At 43.9% G+C, this 19,323-nt stretch overlaps 1 protein-coding gene across 5 annotated transcripts in view; it reads right to left on the reverse strand.

The window, feature by feature from the left end:
* Positions 1–19,323, reverse strand: part of ZNF423 (zinc finger protein 423) — a 282,454-nt gene that overhangs the window by 205,862 nt on the left and 57,269 nt on the right. The window lies entirely within an intron of this gene.

Here is a 19,323-nt window from a genome sequence, read left to right on the forward strand (position 1 = left end):
TGGATCCTCCCCAGAGCTGGACATGTGTCACCATGGGAGAAAACACCCTCCCCTGTGCCTTCCTCAGGGTACAACAGCACATCCTCCCTCTCTTAGAGCTGCACCAACCTCACTGACTTTTTGGCACTACTCACATAAATTATGTAAATAAAAGAATCCAGTGGTGCAGTCGCTCAGACCCCAAACTGAATTTTGGGGGGAGTACTTGAAAAATTCAGCTCAGAGTGCTTTTATCAGGATCCTTCCAATGCCATTTGCAAGTGTACCTTAAAATCTTCTCAACCTGTGCAATCCTGATAGCTGAACTGGAGAGGGTCACATCCTGTATTGCTCCAAAACTCACTTAGCCTTGACTCTTCTATGTTTGTGTTGGTAGGACTTTGCTTAAATAACCTATTTGTTGGGCTAACACAACATTTTGCTTGGCTTGCAAGCCCCATCTGGGTAAATGCACATTTCCCTTGTTTCATTTTTTGATAATTTTCTTCTGTAGTCATTTAATTGACCTTACAAAGATGCTTGCAGAAGTTTAAATGAGGCATAGTTAGAGCTTTCAAAAATACATATAATTATGCACACCTACAGACTCTAAGGAAAAAATAAGAAAAAAGAACTGATCCTGAAGAACCCAACAGGAGATTTGCAAGTTTTGGTTTAACACCAGCAGCTGCATATTGGGAGTTTATGGCAGATAAAGGACTTTTACAGAATTGGGACACAGCATTTTATACTGGTACCACCCCACTGCTAGCTGAACTCTCCAGAGTGCTGCAGCAACTGAAGCTGTGTAGTGTGGCCAGTCCCTCTCCATTTGTAGAGATGGACTTTACCAGGTGCTTTAAGAACCCTTGGTGCATCCCTGTGTCCCATCCCTCTCTGAAACACCAATGGGAAGCTCAGCACTAGCAGTGTTACACAGCACACAGTTGAACACAGCAAGTTTCACACATTTAATGCCAGTAGAAAAGTCGGACAGATACAACCAAAGTCTTAAAATTACCCCTACAGAAATCAGTCATGCAGCCAGAAAGTGAAGCGAGAGATTTTGTCTGCTTAATGAGAGCAGAGGGGGCCAGACACAGGCTCAGAGCAACAAAAATCAATCTTGTGCACAAAAAAGGACAAAGGGGCAGGTAGGACAGCATAGAGGGGAGGGCCAGGTTGATAAGCTTCTCCCAAAAGAATGGCAAGTGTTTCCTAGGAGCTGGAGTACCCAGGCAAAGGTCAATAGAGGAGGCAGAAGTATGTCAGCTGGGCCGTAAAGTATTGCAAAAGTAGGAAAAAAATGAAAAGGAAAAGGAAAAGAGGACTTGGCTGGACAAAAATCTAATCCTACTACTATTAGGGATTACAGGACCTCTGGGTCAGCAGCAGCTTGAGAACAGCACTACTGCAACTACCTGTGCCGTGCTGAGAGCTAAAACCAGAGCAAACAGCAGGCACCACTTCATTGTTCCTGGCCCCCCTACCCCACGGAACCCAGAGCAAGATGCACAGAGGCACCGAGACTCTTGGGAACATCACACAGGGACATCACCCATCTCCGGGGGCCCTTGGCCTATCCGCCATAAACATTTTGTGTCTTAGAAAGTCAGCGGAGCCCACACCTGCCAGCAATCCCTGTAAACAGAAGAGTGCCCGATTAGAAGAGGCAGCTCTTTTGTCTGTGAAGCAAGAGCCCAAAAGGAGGAGGGAGGCGGCAGGCGAGGGAGCAGGGCTGCAGAGCCGCTCCAGCAGCGCCGGCGGACATCTCGCAGCCCTCCTGCCGCAGCAGCGCCGAGGTGCCGACCCAGCGAGGGGGAGGCAGCGAGCCGGGACCCGCGGGGTTTGCTGCAGTATTCAGACCTCGGGCTGGCGTGCTCCAGGGAGCGGCAGCTCGGCTATGTGGAGCAATTTAGGTGGAGGCTGGCAGACGTATTGCACACGGACTGAGACTGCAGTGCACCACCAGGGCTGGGAAGGGTCGCGCTGGTCCGGCTCCTCTCTCCGGGAGCAGGAGGCCGCAGCCGTGCCCCCCGTCCGGCCGGGTGTGTGCGGGCACACGGACCCCAGCACCGACCCCTCTGGCAGATGGCCGCCCCCCGGCCTCGGCCCATCCCTCACAAAAATTACATTAATTTAAACAAGGCATGGAAGGGGGGAAAAAAGAAGGAAAACAAATCAGGATCGTTTCAGAGCGGTACAAATAGGAGGCTCCGCTGGCTGCAGGAGTAACCAGCTGATGCAATTATCCTGGCGGCCGGCAGCAGACCATCTGCCCGGCTCCCGGGTTGCTGTTGTTGCAGTCTCAGCGGGGCTCGCTCCCAGAAGAGCGGGGCCCCGCGGCCCGGAGGAGCCATCTGCCCGGCCCCGGGCTGTGCGTGCCGCGCTCCGCGGGGGACGGCCCCGAGCCAGCCCGCTGCCCGCGGCCCCGGGCACGGACACGGGGGGCCGGGCTGGCCGGGATGGGCAGCTGCGCTTTCTGCAGGGGGTTTGCTCTCTCCCATGCCACCACATAAACCGGTTGTGTTTCTGGAGCATCTTTGTGCTTGCTTGTGTTTAGCGTTTACGCGGCAGCACGGGGGGAGTCTGGGACATCCCCTGTCCTCAGGGAGCGGTGGGGACACTGAGGAACCAGTGACAGCCACCCCGTCCCACAGAGCTGCTCCAGAGCTGGGCCCCGACCCTGCACCCCACGATCTGCACCACAGTGAGGCTGGTGACTGCCACCTTCATTTATATTTTGTCATTTCTATGTTTCTACTTGTGTCAATAAAACACAAGTAGAAAATTACACTCAGAGGGAAAAGGCATGAGCTCTGTCAAGGAAACTTGAATGCAGTTCAGAAGACTTCCATTGCAGGTAGCTACCTTTGCTAAGGCAAATTGCTAAAGCAGGTAGATTTGATCTTTCTCGAGTTTTCCCAGTTACACCATGTCTACTCTGGGGGTATGGGAAGTGCCCTGCATTACCCAGGGGTCGTGCTGGGTATCACCTGGAGCCAGGTTTCACTGATTTCACTGACAAGGTTTCTACAAACTTGTCAGTCTCAAATGAAAAGAGGCAAAAAAATGTAGAATTATTTTGTCATTTTTAACCATATCAAGTCCATATACCTATTGCTTCCCCAGGTTCAGTCTCTGAGCATCCATCTGCAATCAATTAAATAAACCAGTGGGTTTCATTCTGAATTTAAGCTTTCAGTCTCTAAGAATTTATATTTTTCCACTCCCAAATTAATTGCTATTCAGAAAGAAATTAAGCAGGGAGGGATGCAAGCCAATCCATCTCACCACTTCCCCAACACTGACAAGTCCCTGGGCACTGAGCACAGCAAAACTTGCCCATGGCCAATTTCCTGGGCCATTATTTCAGGCCTGGCAGCTTCAGGAGGGATGCAAACCAAGGGACAAAGTGCTTGCTGCCCCCAGCCAGTGGCAGCTCCATCCCATCCCTGCAGCTCCCTGCAGCCTAGTGCTTTCCTCTCTGAAGCTAAAGCATGAGACCTGCAGAGCCAAGGCTGATGAACCCATTAACAAGTACTAACACAATATGTGGGTGTGAGTTAGCAGACCACACTTACACTTCAGTTTTAATTTAGACAATGCCTGGAACTGTTGTCAGTCACAGCTGAACTATTTATCTCTTGATGTGAGTAAAGGAAAGGAAGCTCTGAACGCCACCAGGACTGGCCCAACCTGTCACCACATCCCCACTCCCACGTACTGCAGCCTCTCCCACACTGCATTTGCCTGTATGAGCTGCTCACCATTTGCTGAAGCTCTCTCAGCAGATTTTCCCTCCTTCCTTCACCCTGCTGTTGTTTGTGGAGGTTTGGGACCACAGATACCATTGACCAGCACCCCAGCTACTGCCTGGGGACACCAGCTCAGAGTGGACCACCAGCAAAGGTTTTACATGTGTAAAACCCCATTTCTGGTGGAAACCAGGCTGAAATGCTGATGTGACCTCATTTTTAGTGGCCATGCGTGTGACATAACCAAGGGCCAAATTCAGTGACAAACCTAAGTCAGGTTATGCTGTGTAATAAACAATATCCTCAGACTACGCCCTCCTTCACATTTTCAAGGACTCTCTCTTTCCTCGGTTCCTTTTCCCAAAATGGAGCTGACTGTAAAGACGGCTTGGAATGCTGGAAGCAGAGCTGCTGCACGGCAGGGAACCCAACATGAAGCCAGGCAGGGGCCAAAGCACCCAACCACAGTGGAACAAAGGTAAAAGTAGGAGTGGAGTGAAACGCTCCACACTGTACTTAAAGGAGGATTATGGTTGCTGCTCCTCCACCTTATGACAATGCAAGCCTAGGGATACCTAGGAAGAAATAACTTCAGATTTCATCTGCTATGATTACAGCCTCCACCATGGGATGGCACAGTATATATAACAGGAGGCAAAGAGAGTTGCTCTCAAGTTTCAGGATGCAAATGGTTAATATTGCCCACTAAAAGCCATTCTCATTATAATGAGGCAAGCAATAAAGGGGAATCAAGTAACTTAAACTGAAATCTGGTCCTCCTGTTGTGATACAGGTCAGAAAGAAAAACGGCAGTTCTGGTACTGCAGAAAAACTTGTAGTGCTTCCTCTCTACAGGAGGGAAATTCTTCTCAGGCTTTGTTAGCACCATTCCTGCACTCCCTTCATTCCCAAGTTTTGTCCATGGGCCCACAAGGGTCCAAGAAGGACCTTGTGGAAGAAGGAACATCACAAGGAGCCCAGCAAAGGGCGCCATCACTGGCTCCTGCTTATCCCTTAGTGCCCAGGCTGGGCAAGGGGCCCCAGCACCCACAAACCACAGGAGCCAATGCCAGGGTGGTGATTCACTTTGTTGCACAGAGTGTAATAAAAAGCTATTTTAAGATTTTTATATGCCTTCAAATAATGTTTTCATTGCTGTAGCTACCCAGCATAAATTAAATAAAAGCTCTAATCTCTAAAACACAGTACTTTTTTTCCAAAATCATGGAAATGGGGAGGGAAGAATGTACAAACCAAAACGAATGGGTATACTTCTTGTGGGATCTGCACTAGGGAAGAAATGCAGAGCAAGTCTCCCTCTCCCTAGAGGGTCTTTTTTCAAGAGGGAGAATAATAATAATGTAGTAATAATAAGCACTTATATAGCACTTTACATTTTCAAAGCACTGTGTAAACATCAACTAATGGGACACAGTAGAATAAGTAGTGTCTAAAATGAGTTTATGTTCTGCATTATATTTTTCTACAAAGTGGCTGGGGCTAGTTTTAAAATTAAATTCCCCCACATATTGATACTAGTGCAAATGAATCTTCTTTAAAGAAGTGTAACAAAAACATTTTTCTCATTAGTTACCCTCGACAACCTCCATATTTCCAAATTTTGGCTCAAAGCAAATTGCTTAGACAGTTTCATAGGTGCAGAATGCATTTAGTTTCACAGGAAGAACAAGTGGGCTAACTAACTGCTAAGGGTGATATATCAGTACACTTGTAGGCACACACCAATGCTTTCCAAGAGCAAGTCACATTAAAGATTGAAAATATTTCATAGAAGAAAGTTTTTAAGAGAGAAACTGAGAAATACAGAGAGCTGGAACTATTGCTACCTTGTGGACAGAAGAGCAAGGCAACCAGCACCTTCCCAGTAAAGGCTGCACAGCAAGGAAAGAAGTCCTTACACTGGAACTAGAAATCAAGCATCACTTTCCCTTTTATACAACAGAGGTAACAGGAAAAACATCATCTATAATAGGGAAAATGAAACAACCACAAAGGAAATCCAAATATTATGACCTGAACCATAACATCAGTTACATTTCACTTTCACCTATCCAGCATCTCACAGTGTTTAATAAATTCACTGTACTCTCTAAGGCACAAATGTTATATCCTCTTTGCATACTACTGAGATAGAAAACATTGAGAGAGGGACAAAAAAAAATTGACACATGCTCATTCTTTCAGGAGCCATGGCAGAGGCAGAAGGGGAAAAAAAATCTGACTACAAGTCTCTTCTAGTAGCCTGGAATATCTTACTATTTTGCAAACTTTTCTTTCTTTGCTGTATTGCTGTAAATCAATAATTTGCTTTACAGCAAACCCAGGTGCTTCTGTCATGAACCAGAGCCCAGCATATACCAGCATGTAAATAAAGAATTTAAAAAAGGCTGCACAGGACTGAGGCAACTGAAGAATGGTCTGAGGTTTTTTTCCTCATATTCTCAAGCTAGGAATCAAATGCCAGTCAAAAATGCCATGCTGAATCTATCTACCTTTAGGCATGCGCTTAACTGTAAGTATGTGAGTAATCCCAGTGGTTTCAGTTTTGGGGATTTTAATAGTTGTATGGTTTTCATAACTACAGGAAAAACCCTTTCCAACAAACTGCCAGTGTGACTCCCTGTTGTACTACACCACAATTACTGGAACATATTTGGTATTTCTCAAGAGGTTCAGATAATGAAGAATCCTCCAAATTTTCTATTAGTCCAAACTTAGGAATTCTGCATCAGGGAGTTAACAGCAGAACAGACAGTCTACGTTAGGTATTGCAAAAGAAAGAGAGGCAGAAATATTTATAAAATGTAAACCTTGCTTTTTTAAGTAAGGTTGTTTGTGAGCCCAGACTGCAGCTCAACCAGTGCTATTGCACAAGCATGCTGAGTTAAAGATCTTATTCTCCTGTACTCCTTTATAAGAAGCAACATTTTTTCATGTTTTCACACCACAAAGTTTTCCAAAATCTGAACAAGAGTAATATTAAATAGGAAAACACACAATAAACCAGTCTCTTTTATTCTTTGATGTGCTATTGGTTTAACACTGAATCACAGGCTTCTATGAAAAACCCACATCATTAGTTACACTTACAAGGAAATGTTTTTTTAAAAGCAAGGAAAGGTACAATGTTGTGGTTGCTTTGGGGTTTTTGTTTGTTGGTTTTTCATCTTGGCAAACAACCAATTCTTTTACTTCATGTGACTAAAAATAAGCAAATGGGGGGAAGGGGGGAGGAAGGTAGGGGGAGGGGGGATCCTTCCTAACAGGGAAAGCCGTAAAAATTTGCTGCATCAGAAATTATCCCAGTAAGAACACAAACAGGCACAAGGCACTGCTGCAACTAGAAAGGCCAGGCTGGCCAGGACAGCAAAGGCTTTGGGCAGCAGAGGCTTTGTCCTCCACAAAGCCACTGTGACATTATAAGCCCAGGAACATGAGCTAGCCTGGGCAGGACATTCATGGGACATGGTGCCATTTCAGTCAACCATAGTCAAAATTCACCCCTAAGAAAACAGGCTATAAAGTAGCCAAAAGAGCTGGAATTTACCACAGTATCTCCTGTCACCCAAGCACAGGAGACAGACCAGCCTCCAACAAAGAACTGTCTGGCACTTCAGTGCCAGGATTAGCACAAGCACCCACTTGGTGGTGCGGGCCCCATGGTGACACAGTCTATGGTGCAAGCTAAAAGCAGAATAACAAATCTCCCTTTCCCTTGAGATCCATAACCTAATTTCTTAGTGGCATTATTTCTACTAAGTTAGAAAAGAGAAGAAAATTGTTCCCTCACACAAGGCTGCAGCAATTCCCCAGCACAGGAGCAGTGAAAGGTGCTGGCTGAACCCTGCTCTGGGTGCCTTGTCCCTGCCCACAGCAGCTCTGCCCTTCTCTGCTTTGCATTCCTTTCAGGGCACAGCTGCCTGCCTGGGCCCCCATCCAGAGAGGGATGAGGAGCAGCATCCAGCCACTGCAGGGGCACAGCACCAAGCACTGCCCAGCTCACCTCTGCTGGGACATAGCATTGTGCCAGGAATGGCAGAGAGAACAAGCACTTGTACAACTTGAATCTACTGTTCATAACTTGCAGTGAACTTCTCCAGGCTGTACCCTGTGCTCCACTATGGATTTGAGCAGTTGCTCCAGTGGCCATCATTGCCGGGCCCAGTCTCAGAGGGCTCACAACCTGCCCTGTCAGCCCCCTGCAGACACACATGCACCCCCACTTCCCAGGCAAAGGGCCACAGGCCAGCCTCCCCAGCTGAGGCTCTTTCCACAAGGGTTTGACCCAAAATGGAGCTCAGACACTGATAAGGAGTCTTGCCCTGCCCTCACACACCCCAGCCCTGTCCATGGCCAGCAGAGAGCTACAGGGTTACTCTTCTGGGGAACTGGTAGGTCAAATCAGCTCTGAAGGAAGCTAGGAAGGCAGCAGGACAAGGATCCAGAAACAGAAGGAGAAGGAACTCCATCAGATCTGCCCTCACCTGGAGCAGCAGTGGGCACAGCCCTGGGACTGGGCCAGGCAGCCAAGAGGCAAAAAGCAGTTTCACTGCTGAGTGTAGGTGATGGCAGCCTCAAACCAACCAGGGTTCACCTCCACACTCCCTTCCAGAGCAGAGTGTTTAACATATGCCAATTTGCAGATTGTATTTAATCCAGGGGCTGGTGTGTGTTTTTCCAACATGGCAACATCAAATCAAGAAATCTTCAGGAAAAAAAACAAACTTGTTGGGATGTGCCAATAAAATAAAATCAAGTCAAGCCAGCAACAGATAGTAAGAAGGACAGAAGCAGATAAATTCCCTCTGAAAAAGGGGCCAACTGCCTTCATCTTCATCCCAAAAGAGCAGGATTACCATATCCCCTCCCTGCCAGGGCCTCAGCAGCTCCCACCATGGGCTGAGCATGGGCTGAGGCTGGACTCTGGGCTCACTACCAGCAGGTAGGCCCACCCTGCCCCATCCTGCACTGCCATTTTCCTTCCCTGAGGGCATCTCCAGGGTTGTGGCCATGTTCTCCCTAACTGCAAGGAGCTAAACCAGCAAAGATTCAAAGGAGGAAAAACAAATAAAGAAGCTGCAACCTGGGGAGGAAATGCTACTCAGGCTGCAACCTGAGGAAATCCTCAAGCTTCCCAAGCTCCACAGTGGGACAGATGCTATAGAAAGGGAAACAAAGCTGCTAGAGGGACTTCACCGACATTTTCTTAGGCTACAGATATGTAGGAATCATCATGGCAATTTCCCTGCCTGTCCCACAGTTGGGCTATTTTCCCTTGAAACCATCCTCATCTGTGCATAAATTAAAAATCAAGTTCTTGATGGCTCCCTCAAGCAATGTTTTTATTAGGTGGTTTGAGGTTTGCTAGGAGACAAGAATTTACAGCTGGCATGTGCACCACCCCAGTGCTTGGACAAACAGGCAGGGTGGAAGAGAGCACACACAGCCAGGCAAGACACTATTCTCCCAAATCAGACCTGCAGAAACAATATTGCATTTTCTAAGGTTCATTTGAAGGGAGTGTTCCAATGGCACTCTGAGGGACAGCATAAGGTAAAAGGAAGCACAATTATTTGTTTAACACTGTGGGACAGAAAGGTTTTAGCAGCTCCTGCTCTGGAGCAGCCAGGACCTCCAAAGCCACTGAAGACAGCAATTTCTCTACCTGCCTTTTTGTGTGCTCAGGTTTTGCCCCACATTAGCTTTGCTCATGCCAATCAGACAGCAGCAGGGTTTAAGCCACTAGTCTGATGTCTTCAGCTGTGCCACTGACTGCTACGACAGAGAACATTTCTTGGATGGCCATGTGTGGGGATACAAAAACCTCATTTACAACTTGGCATCTCAAGGAGGACAGGGTGGTACAGCAGCAGGTGACAAATTAAAAGCTCATTTTTCTATGCACTTTCTTTGGAGCCACGTTTTGAATACAGACCCACTGGCAAGGGGGAAAACATAACTCTGATACCTCTTTATGAAAATATGCATTTTGTCTTTGGGAGAATTCCTGGTGCATGTCAGAGCAGCCAGCAAACCCCATTTGTGAGCAATCTGCCTGCATAACACCAGGAGCCCCACCACCAACACAGCATCCTTCTGCCAACTGCAGGGGGCTTGTGGCCCCAGGCCCCTGAGCAGCAGCTCGTGCTGCAGCCAGGGACACCCAGCAGGGCAGCCTGGCAGCTCCCCCTCCACAGCACCCTCGGGGCACTGCAGCCAGGCACACCACCCTCTGCCAAGAGCCTCGCAGGGGTGGGGGTTTTCAGACCCTCACCTTTATGTACAGGCTTATTTCTGAATTTACTTATATTGAGAAGAATGAAAAAAGAAGCTCTCTGTTAAGTGTTTGAGACCAAAAATAGTAATCAAAATAAATCAAATTGGAGTTCTAAAACAAATATCACTTATCTGTTATCAAGCAGGAAAAAAAACATGCTTGAAATTACAGGAATCGGGTCAATGGACTCATATACAAGCATTGGGCAAGACTCAAGAGCCAAAGACAAGCACTCAGAGTTTCATTTAAAACAGCTCATAAGGCACTGTACCATACTCTTCAAGTATGCTCAGAATCAGACCAAAGTACTTCGTCTTTTAAAAAAAGAAAAAATCTTTGAGGCAACAACTTTGGCAGCCAGAGTTGCCTACTACATTCCCCACAAAGTATCCCTGCCAGAAACAGACCATTTTCTCTACATAATTCTAGTATAAACATAAACAAGGTGCAAGTCACACACAGCCCTCCTTCTCTACTTCCCCACCCTGATATTTTCAGTACTCTGCCACATCCCACATGCCCTCTGGGGGAACAGTCTGGTCAGTAAAAGCAAAGAAATTATGAAGGGCAAGGCATGCCATTTTCCTAGAAATAAAGGAGGCCATGAGCAAATTACCCAACCAAAATGCATCCACAGAATTCAGCAATAAATAATACACAAGCTTGGCATTACTATGTAATCCAGTATCTCTTTAATCCTGTGAGTAATCTAATGAAGCAACAGAAATCTGAGTAATAGCTTGAATAAGTAAATTAAAACAAAGCTACATTTACCTATCAAGCAAAATAGGCAGAATGCTGCTGCTTTTTTCAGCACAGCAGGCAGGCTTGTACATCAGAAAAACTTCCTAGCATTTTGCAATCATTTTAATTGGCCCAACAAAAGATATTACCTATTCCTCTAAGCTTTCTTTTTCATTTACACATGAACACAAACCGTACACTACACGTATTTGTGTATATTCTCACAGTAAGTGTTGAAAGCCTACTTTTCCCAATTACCAACCTGATCTCCCCTTCTGTACAAAACCCTGAACAATTGTGAGTCCTCACAGACCAAGTTCAGATACAGCCATGATCCTAAAAGAGTTGAAATGGCAAGAACTGATGACTGCAATCACACTTGTCCTCAAATGTCTCTATATTAAACAGAAAATAACTGTACAGCACAAGAAATGCACTCCTCCAGGCAGGAAAGCGCTCTCACTGTCTAGTAAGAGCAGAAAAGCTGTTTTAGGTCATTTGCATGTTTAGTGGGTTTTTTTTTTCTGCTTATGCATAATTACACACTTTTCCATGGAGCTAGAGTCAACTTTTCAGATCTGTTCCTTCTCTCAGTCTTTAGATTTAAAATTAACGATAATATAGCTACAGCTCCAGGTAAGCCAACCTCTGTGTCAAAGCTATGCACCTAATCATCAAGCACCCTCCATACTCAAATTGCAGACACAGATTTCCTACTTGCCTTACTTTATTTCTCTCTGTTTAGCACCTCCACTTCCCAAAGTATGAAGTTCGGCCTTCTACCATGTTTTTTCTCTACCTCCTTTTAGTTTTTCATTTTTTTAGACATGAAATTGAAAGAATGCAGAATCACAGTCACTCTCTCTCATGTAAATCTGTACTTGCTTACAGTGACAGATGTTAAACACAACCCAGGTCTCTTGGAGTGCCATCTAGGAGCTCCCACAGCCCTGCTGCATCCTCTGCACCCTGAACCTTCCCAGAGCTCCCCTGGAAATCCTCCCAGCAGCGAGCTCAGTGGCAGCAGAAGGAGCAGGAGACACTCTCCAGCATTAGATCCTGAATGACCATTCTCATCAAATCTCTTAGCTGCTCCTGCTCTTTCAACTGCAGCGTAAGAAATGAGACTAAAATCCAACCCCCACCAGGGCCTGTAAGAAACACTACCACAAAACAAGAGAGGGCCTTCACCCTACAGTTGATAGCCTACTCAGTCTTCCAACACAAACCTCAATTAACAGAACTACTCTGAGAGCTTAGACTTACACTTAAACATACAACCCAGATCCAATTGCTATCAAAGGGGGGAAAAAATTAACATACTCACGCTAAAGACAGCAAAACCATCCACAAACTCAGCAAAACACTTCACCTCCCCATTGCACCACTCCCCTTTTAAAGCACATGGCAAGTCTCTCTTCACTAACAGACTTCTTATCCTCATTACACTCAGCTGCCCACCAGGTGAAGCAAGTTCCAGCAATCAGCAGGTGGATGCTTGGCTAACCTGCCCCAGAAAAACCTCATCTCATCCAGGTGAGGATCATCAAGAAATGAACAGAGCTGCAAATTTAAGCACCTGGTGAAGGGTGCCTAGATCCTCACCCCAATCTCTAAATTACCTGTGGGCAAATGCTACCTAAAGTCAGTAGCAGCTTTTGTGAGTCCAATCGATTGAGTGGTTAAACTTGTACAGTCAGCAGGCAACCAAGGGAGGCATATATTTTAATGGTAGATGTGGAAACAAAGGAATTTTGATTAGCCTTGGGACTGGAGGGGGTAAAAATACTGGTTTAGGATTTTCCCAGGATATGCATATTAAGAACTTGTCTTTTTGCCCTCTGTGTAATTTTTTTTAATATTTGGAAAGCAGAATTAGGCCACATTTGACCAAACCTCCAGAGCCTAGTAGGAGCCAACAGAGACCCAAGTACAGCGACTTGTTAATTCTTGTACTTTTACTCATAGCAGGATTTTACTAGTGAGCAATGCATTTTCTGCAGTGCTATCAGAGGCTTAAACAAACTGTTTCTCTACAAGCAGGGATCTTTCCCTCTGCTTCGCTTTCAAACCTGAATGCATTGTTTACGTTCTCTAATATCAACTAGAAATAACTTCTGTGTAAAGAAACTCCAACTGTTACACTTCTGAAGCAGCCTTCGTTATCAGTGCCAGACTCAAGGAGAACATGACTGCGGGTGATGCTACAAAGAGAGACGAGATCAACCCTACTAGAAATTGCCCAGGAGAACACACAGGTAGGGTGGGTTTAAATGAGATCACGACTGAGATTATTTCACCCCCAGCATACCCAAGTGAGCCCTTCAGGTCTCCTGAGTGGCCTCTATGCAGCAAAGAAAACACTTCTCTGCCACAAAGGCTGCCTTACATTTGTACTTGCCACGCGGCTGCAGTAGCAATAAGTCCTTTGCTGTTTGTTCAGCTCTTGAAAGTCCTGTAAAGCATTCACCATTCACCTGTCACACTGCACAAACTGAGCCCTTTGAAATGAAAATCTAAAAGTAAATGTGTTAGTCAACGGCTGCCGCTGCAACAAGAAGCGAGCCGACACCAGCGAGCCTTCAGGCAGGTAATTCAGTTCAACACGAGACCAGCAAACAACAGTATGTTTTATTTAATTAGGATGAACAGAAGAGATAAACCTCACAGCAGGGCGGGTAATGACAACATTTCAAAAATAATTCATGCCCAGGTAACAAAAGGGCAAATTTCAATTACATAAAAAAGCTAAAAAGTTGACTTAATACATCCAAGGGGAAAGAGGGAAAAAATTAATAATTGTACTGCATATGATTAACAAGTGGCATTTACAAGCTCTACAAATTGGTCTTTCTGTTGCCTAATCTGTGGCTAGAAAGGAAAAGGTTTTCTTTCTAAGCAAGTGCAAACAATATAATGAAGGCACTTATGGCTAGGTTCAGATGGATATTGCAGTGCTACCTGAATAAGTCATTCTGTGGAAAGCTAACACCATCCACCAACCCACGGCACCACAAGGAGATCTGTGAGCCTGTTCCAAATGGCAGCACCCAGTTTCCAACACCATCGGGTCCCTTTGTTTACATTTTTGAAAACAAGCCATTGGAAGAGGTCGAAGCCCGAGCCTTCTGTAGCTGGAAATGTCACAAGAGACCATTTAGTCCCTGCACATCCTTCTACTCCCCAGAATGATGTGACTCCAAGAAGCCACCATAATTCACTGCTGCACATACATGTACATCTAGGTGTTGTCAAGAAGATGTAGGACTTAAAATTCCCATCTCCTTATTTGTCTAAGAGAAAAAGGAACCAGGAACTAAACTCCATTTACTAATGGACATCAGAAAAGAAAATGCAGGAGAATCTACTTCTGGGCTCTAAAACATGTGGAATAAATGCACACAGAGCTCAGAGCTGGTCCTCACTTGGCTCCAGCTCCCACCTGCACTTGCCGAGTCCATGTCCACCAACGCATGCACCAAAGCCAGGCCCTCCCCTCCACCACCATTTGTCAGTCAAGATTTAGCAGGAGTCTCTAATAGGTTTTATATGAGTACTATTTCATTTCTCCAGCACATTTACTAGGATACAAGGGAATATAATAGCCATGCTTTTTTAGAGGCATTTACGGAGGACATCGATGGAGTGATGAGGACCTGATATAGGCATTTTATAAGACAGTTCAATTATTGTGGGTAATTAATAATCTTTTGTGTAAGAGAATATTATAATACATATGATGCATGAGACCAAGAGATTATTTCTTTTTCCAAAAAAATGTGGTTTGCATTTTTCAAACATTGTAATCATCTAAAACTGATTTCACAAATTGGAAATAGAAAGCAAGATAAAAATCAACCAATTCAAAAAAATAGCCAAGTAAACAATTACAAGTACACCTATCAAATAGAAGTAAATATTAATTCTACAGTGTGAGAAAGTCTCATCGTTCACAAAGCCAGCAGGTGAGGTAGGGTTTTAAAATGTTTACTGTAGTAATTGATCACTGGGTACTGCCTCAAGTACTCAATTTAGTTAATTTAACCAAGCTTAAACCACTTACCCACATTTAACCTAAAAGTTAATTTGGCACCAAACAATAGATAAATCCAAGCCAAAGCCACATCTATGATAAGAAAATCTGTATTTACACAAGCTTAACGCATCTACAAAACATCATTTTTATATCCAATTCAGAGGATGGCATGAACATCTGCTTTCACTTCAAGACATTAATTTTCAATTATTGAAGAAAAACAAAATAAATCCTGACAAATTACTGGTAACTGTAGAATCTTTTGTTACTCTATTAGTTTATAATAGTAATTTAGAAATCCTACAATTAACGTCCTACAAGACATCTCTGATTTTTTTTTCGCATGTGTCATCTGAAGCAATTCAGCAGTGAATGATGTTCTTTAACTTGCACTGATTGTACACAAATATTTTTTAAGAAAAACATAGGAAGAATTCTCCAGAGCTGTACAGTGGTAATTGTTCTTCTTCCATGGCTTTAGACATAGCATCACTAAAAAGATGAGATTTTCTATTTTCTTCCCATTTATATTTAAATGTTTTGGGCTACCTTTCCCACTCTTTCTAATTTTTGGCCATGTTTATTCGTTATATTCACTGAGACTAATGGGAACAGGCTGCAATTAAAAGGTATTTGCACACAGGCAGGAGTTTCAATCAGTAAAACCAGTTAAATACCACCCAGATCCCATCCAGGAGAGCATACCAGAGGGAGAGAGAGGCTGGAAAATGGGACTTGTGGAGTTCAGAGGAGAACGCTGCTAGGCTTGTAGCAAAATACACAGGCAAAAATTAAAAACTGCAGGCTAATCCCTGAAGGCAGTGCTCGGAATACTGCATGGATTCAAACACTCTCAGGGCACCAGCCCCACAATGAAACACCAACATCTCCAATTATTCCTAATCCCCCAAAAGCTACACTTGATAAAGAACAATCAAGAGCGTAATCTTATTTGATATGAGTTTTATCAATTTTAGCTGCTGCTTTCACTGTATCAATAAAATTCCACCGAAACTTGAATGAACTGTAAAATTAAAGGATAATCGCACAAGTCTCTTGTATTTGGCAATTATGATTATACTTGTCAAAATTTAATTTGTAGAATGTACTGTTCCAGTACCTTCAGGTTCTTCTTTATCAACTGGGAAAAAAGGAAAATTATATCTTTAAGACAAGTATGAAAGACATTGTTACTTCCACAGTCAACTCTGTAACTGAGCTCCAACATTGTATAATTGACTTTGCAAGCAGAACAACAGCAATATAACAAAGAAAATGTCAGTGTTTTCACAGCGCTAATCTATAGCACTAGGAGGGCCTCCTGCTGTCAGCCAGAGCTGACAATACAATAGCTTTCAAAGGGATATTACCATCATGCTTTTATTCTTGACATCAATCAAGACAAAGAGAATCCTTTTCACAAGACATTCAAAATCAAACCTTTGTATGAGCAGATAGGTAAAACAGCATTCCTTTAAAGAAGATCATTCATAGCAATCAACTAATTGGAACTCAGCAAATGGTTGAAGTATTTTTATTTACTTTGCAGATAACGAAGTAATGAGCAACCCCCCTTTTCTCTTCTTGACTGACACAAATGAGGCAGGTAGGGTGTGAATCAAAAGTTTCTATCAGCATTTTTTGCCAACAGAAAGCAAAAAAATATGACAGCAATTCTGCAACTTCAAGTAGGATAACAAATCTAGAGTTAATTAGTGCATTCTTTTGCAAAACAGTTTGATTACCAACTAGCACGTTTATGCACAGAATACCCCCGCAAACTGACAGCAATTTGCAGAACTGTCAAATTCAGCAGCCAAAGTGCATCTGATGCTCAAAACCTTGTGCCAATGCGAGCCCAGTCCCACAAAGAGCAGTCCAGTAATGCCTCAATTACCATTACATGGGACTGGAGATCCACGGGTTGCTGTTATCCCACATCCCAGCACGGCACCGTCCAGAACCACCTCCAAGCACGGGAAGCTGCAGTTTGACCAAGGGCAGGAAGGAAGACCTGCCCTCCTCAGCCCCCTGATGGACTGGGTGTCCCCCACTCCCTGCAGGAGCCAGCACCAAACAAATCTTTAAGGACACCGGTGCTAATATCAGCTGTAATGGGGGACAAGACAGAGTGCTTTGGCATTGACAGCTGTGTTATGTTCTGGGGTTCAGGTCCACGTGGTTTTAACAACACTGAGCAAGGTATAACTCTTCCTTACAGAGAACTGAAAAAGCTCTCAGCAGTTGAGGTTACTGGCAACAGGGCAAGAGTCTATGCTGAGGAAAATTACTTTCATGGGCTTCATCTGTGATGTGAAGTAAAGCTTCAGAAAGTACTTTACTTCATCATTGCTACCACCACACTGTCCCCTAAGTGTTTATTTTGTAAACCATCAGAGACTCAATACTCACACTTTTATTCCATTCTCACTGATGTGAAACCACCTTCCTTTAGGCCAGCATTGTCCCCAACTACCAGCTATAAGGTATCTTCAAGTTTGCACAAACTAATGGTCAAAACAAAACAGTGAATTGTATTGCAAATCATAAATCCCATGTCAGGGGGAAGCCCAGGGCTACTGCTGGAGTTACAGCTGCAGGAATTACTGTAAGTTTCTGCCAGGCTGAACCTGAGACCTCATAATACAGCACAGGGGCCACCTGACCTGCAGCTGTGCTGGCATCCACTTTGGGTTTGCTATCACTTCATTTGCAATAACACGCATCTAAGACTTGTCAACATTCGATACTTCTGTCAAAGTCAATCACTTCTTTAAAGTCAGCATTGCTCCCACTTTGAGAGCAGGCAACTTACTTTTTGCATGCAGAATAATCCCTTTCATCACAGGCACAGACTGATCCTATTTTAGTGCATAATGTTTCTGAATGAAAAAGGATACACAAATCTCGTAGTGGTTAATAAACAGCAAAGCTGCTATACAAAGTGAAATAAAACATGGAAAAGAGAAAACTGTTAAATTATTTTAACTCCTAAATGCCACACATATATCCACGTAATTTATGCTTGTTTTCTTCTCAGTTGAATTGGGAAACCTATGACCTCAGAGTGCCTTTATTTATTACATCTCAATTATTTCCATGGAAACGTGTACTGTGGCAATCTACTGGGTTGCCAGCTCCCTAGACCACAAAATGTATACAACGGACTTTTTACAAGCAGAGATATGGGTGAATAGAAAGAAATGAAGAATTTCTTTATCCTACATGCACATATGAGCTGCCTCCTATTATCCAGAATTTCACCTAGATTCAGCTCATTCTTAGACTCCCCGTTAGGCAGCTCAAACTAAGACCTGTAATTTACATCCAGTTTTTGCTGAAGCTGGAAACATTTTTTTTGTGCCTATAGACCTCAGAAATATTTTGAATCTTTAAAAACTGGGCTTCACCCAGCTCACTGAAAAATCTAGACCTTCTAGATTTTTCTGCATTACAGGGATAATGTTTCTCAGCTGACTGGCCAGTAAGCTACCTATTTTAATTAATAAAAAGTGATCATGTAAATAGTAATCAGTTCTATATCAGAATTAGAGTCAAAATTTCATTATAAAGTATCAACCACTTGCAAGAGCTATTGCAGCCTAAAAGTAATGAGGAAGAAAACAAAAGAGTAATAAATGGTAAATATCTAACATTGTATGTCACAAGATGTCAAGGCTTACTAAGTGAGCTTCTAGAGCAAACACTGTTTGCACTGGCATAGAACTATTTCCTGAATGTTAAATGTGACACTTTAGCACAGGAAAATATTTTAAACTCCAGAGGCCTGGCCACTAAATGTGATCCCCTGATCTGAGAGAAGTCATGACCCAAGGCCTGCTCCACTGTTCTCAAACTGCGATTCTTTTAGTTTCAAACAATGTATTTCAGAGCATCCCCTAGAAATAGCTCTATCTTTGCCCTTTCTTCTGGCCAGAGACTGAAACATTCATCTACAAATTACTGAAGCAGCTCCTTTAGCAGATTGTCCAGGATTGCGGAGGGTCACAAAGCCACGCTGCAAACCTGCCCCACAGCGCAATGGTGCTAAAAGGCGCTCTTAGTTTGGGGGAAAATTGTTAAGGGGGTTGTACAAAGATGAAGGACCGATTTTACAAAAACTTGATAAACATTTGAAGCACATACAACTTACACTGCAATCATCTATTAAAGAATAGATATTTCACAAATAATATAAAATGGCTCTGCATGGGGTTTCAGTTTGTTCTTTAGCGGGTCGATTAACTGCACACTAATTTTGTTCACTTACGAGTTATTTAATTACAAAAGCTTTGGACTTTTTGTTTCATCTTCTGGGCATCCAAAGTTCTGATCCTTTTGTGCTTCTACAACAAAGCCTCGGGTCCACTGAGTTTGCGACTTCTGCTTTGTGCAGAGGACAATAAAACCTTCCCCAACATCAGCTAACCTCCTCGTGGCTGGGAGCGAAAGGCTTCGGGAATCCCGCTTTCTCTCTCGCACCCATTCACTTAAAAGTCAAAAAGCTG

This window comes from Melospiza georgiana, chromosome 14 (assembly GCF_028018845.1).
Source record: "Melospiza georgiana isolate bMelGeo1 chromosome 14, bMelGeo1.pri, whole genome shotgun sequence".
NCBI classification, from domain to species: domain Eukaryota; kingdom Metazoa; phylum Chordata; class Aves; order Passeriformes; family Passerellidae; genus Melospiza; species Melospiza georgiana.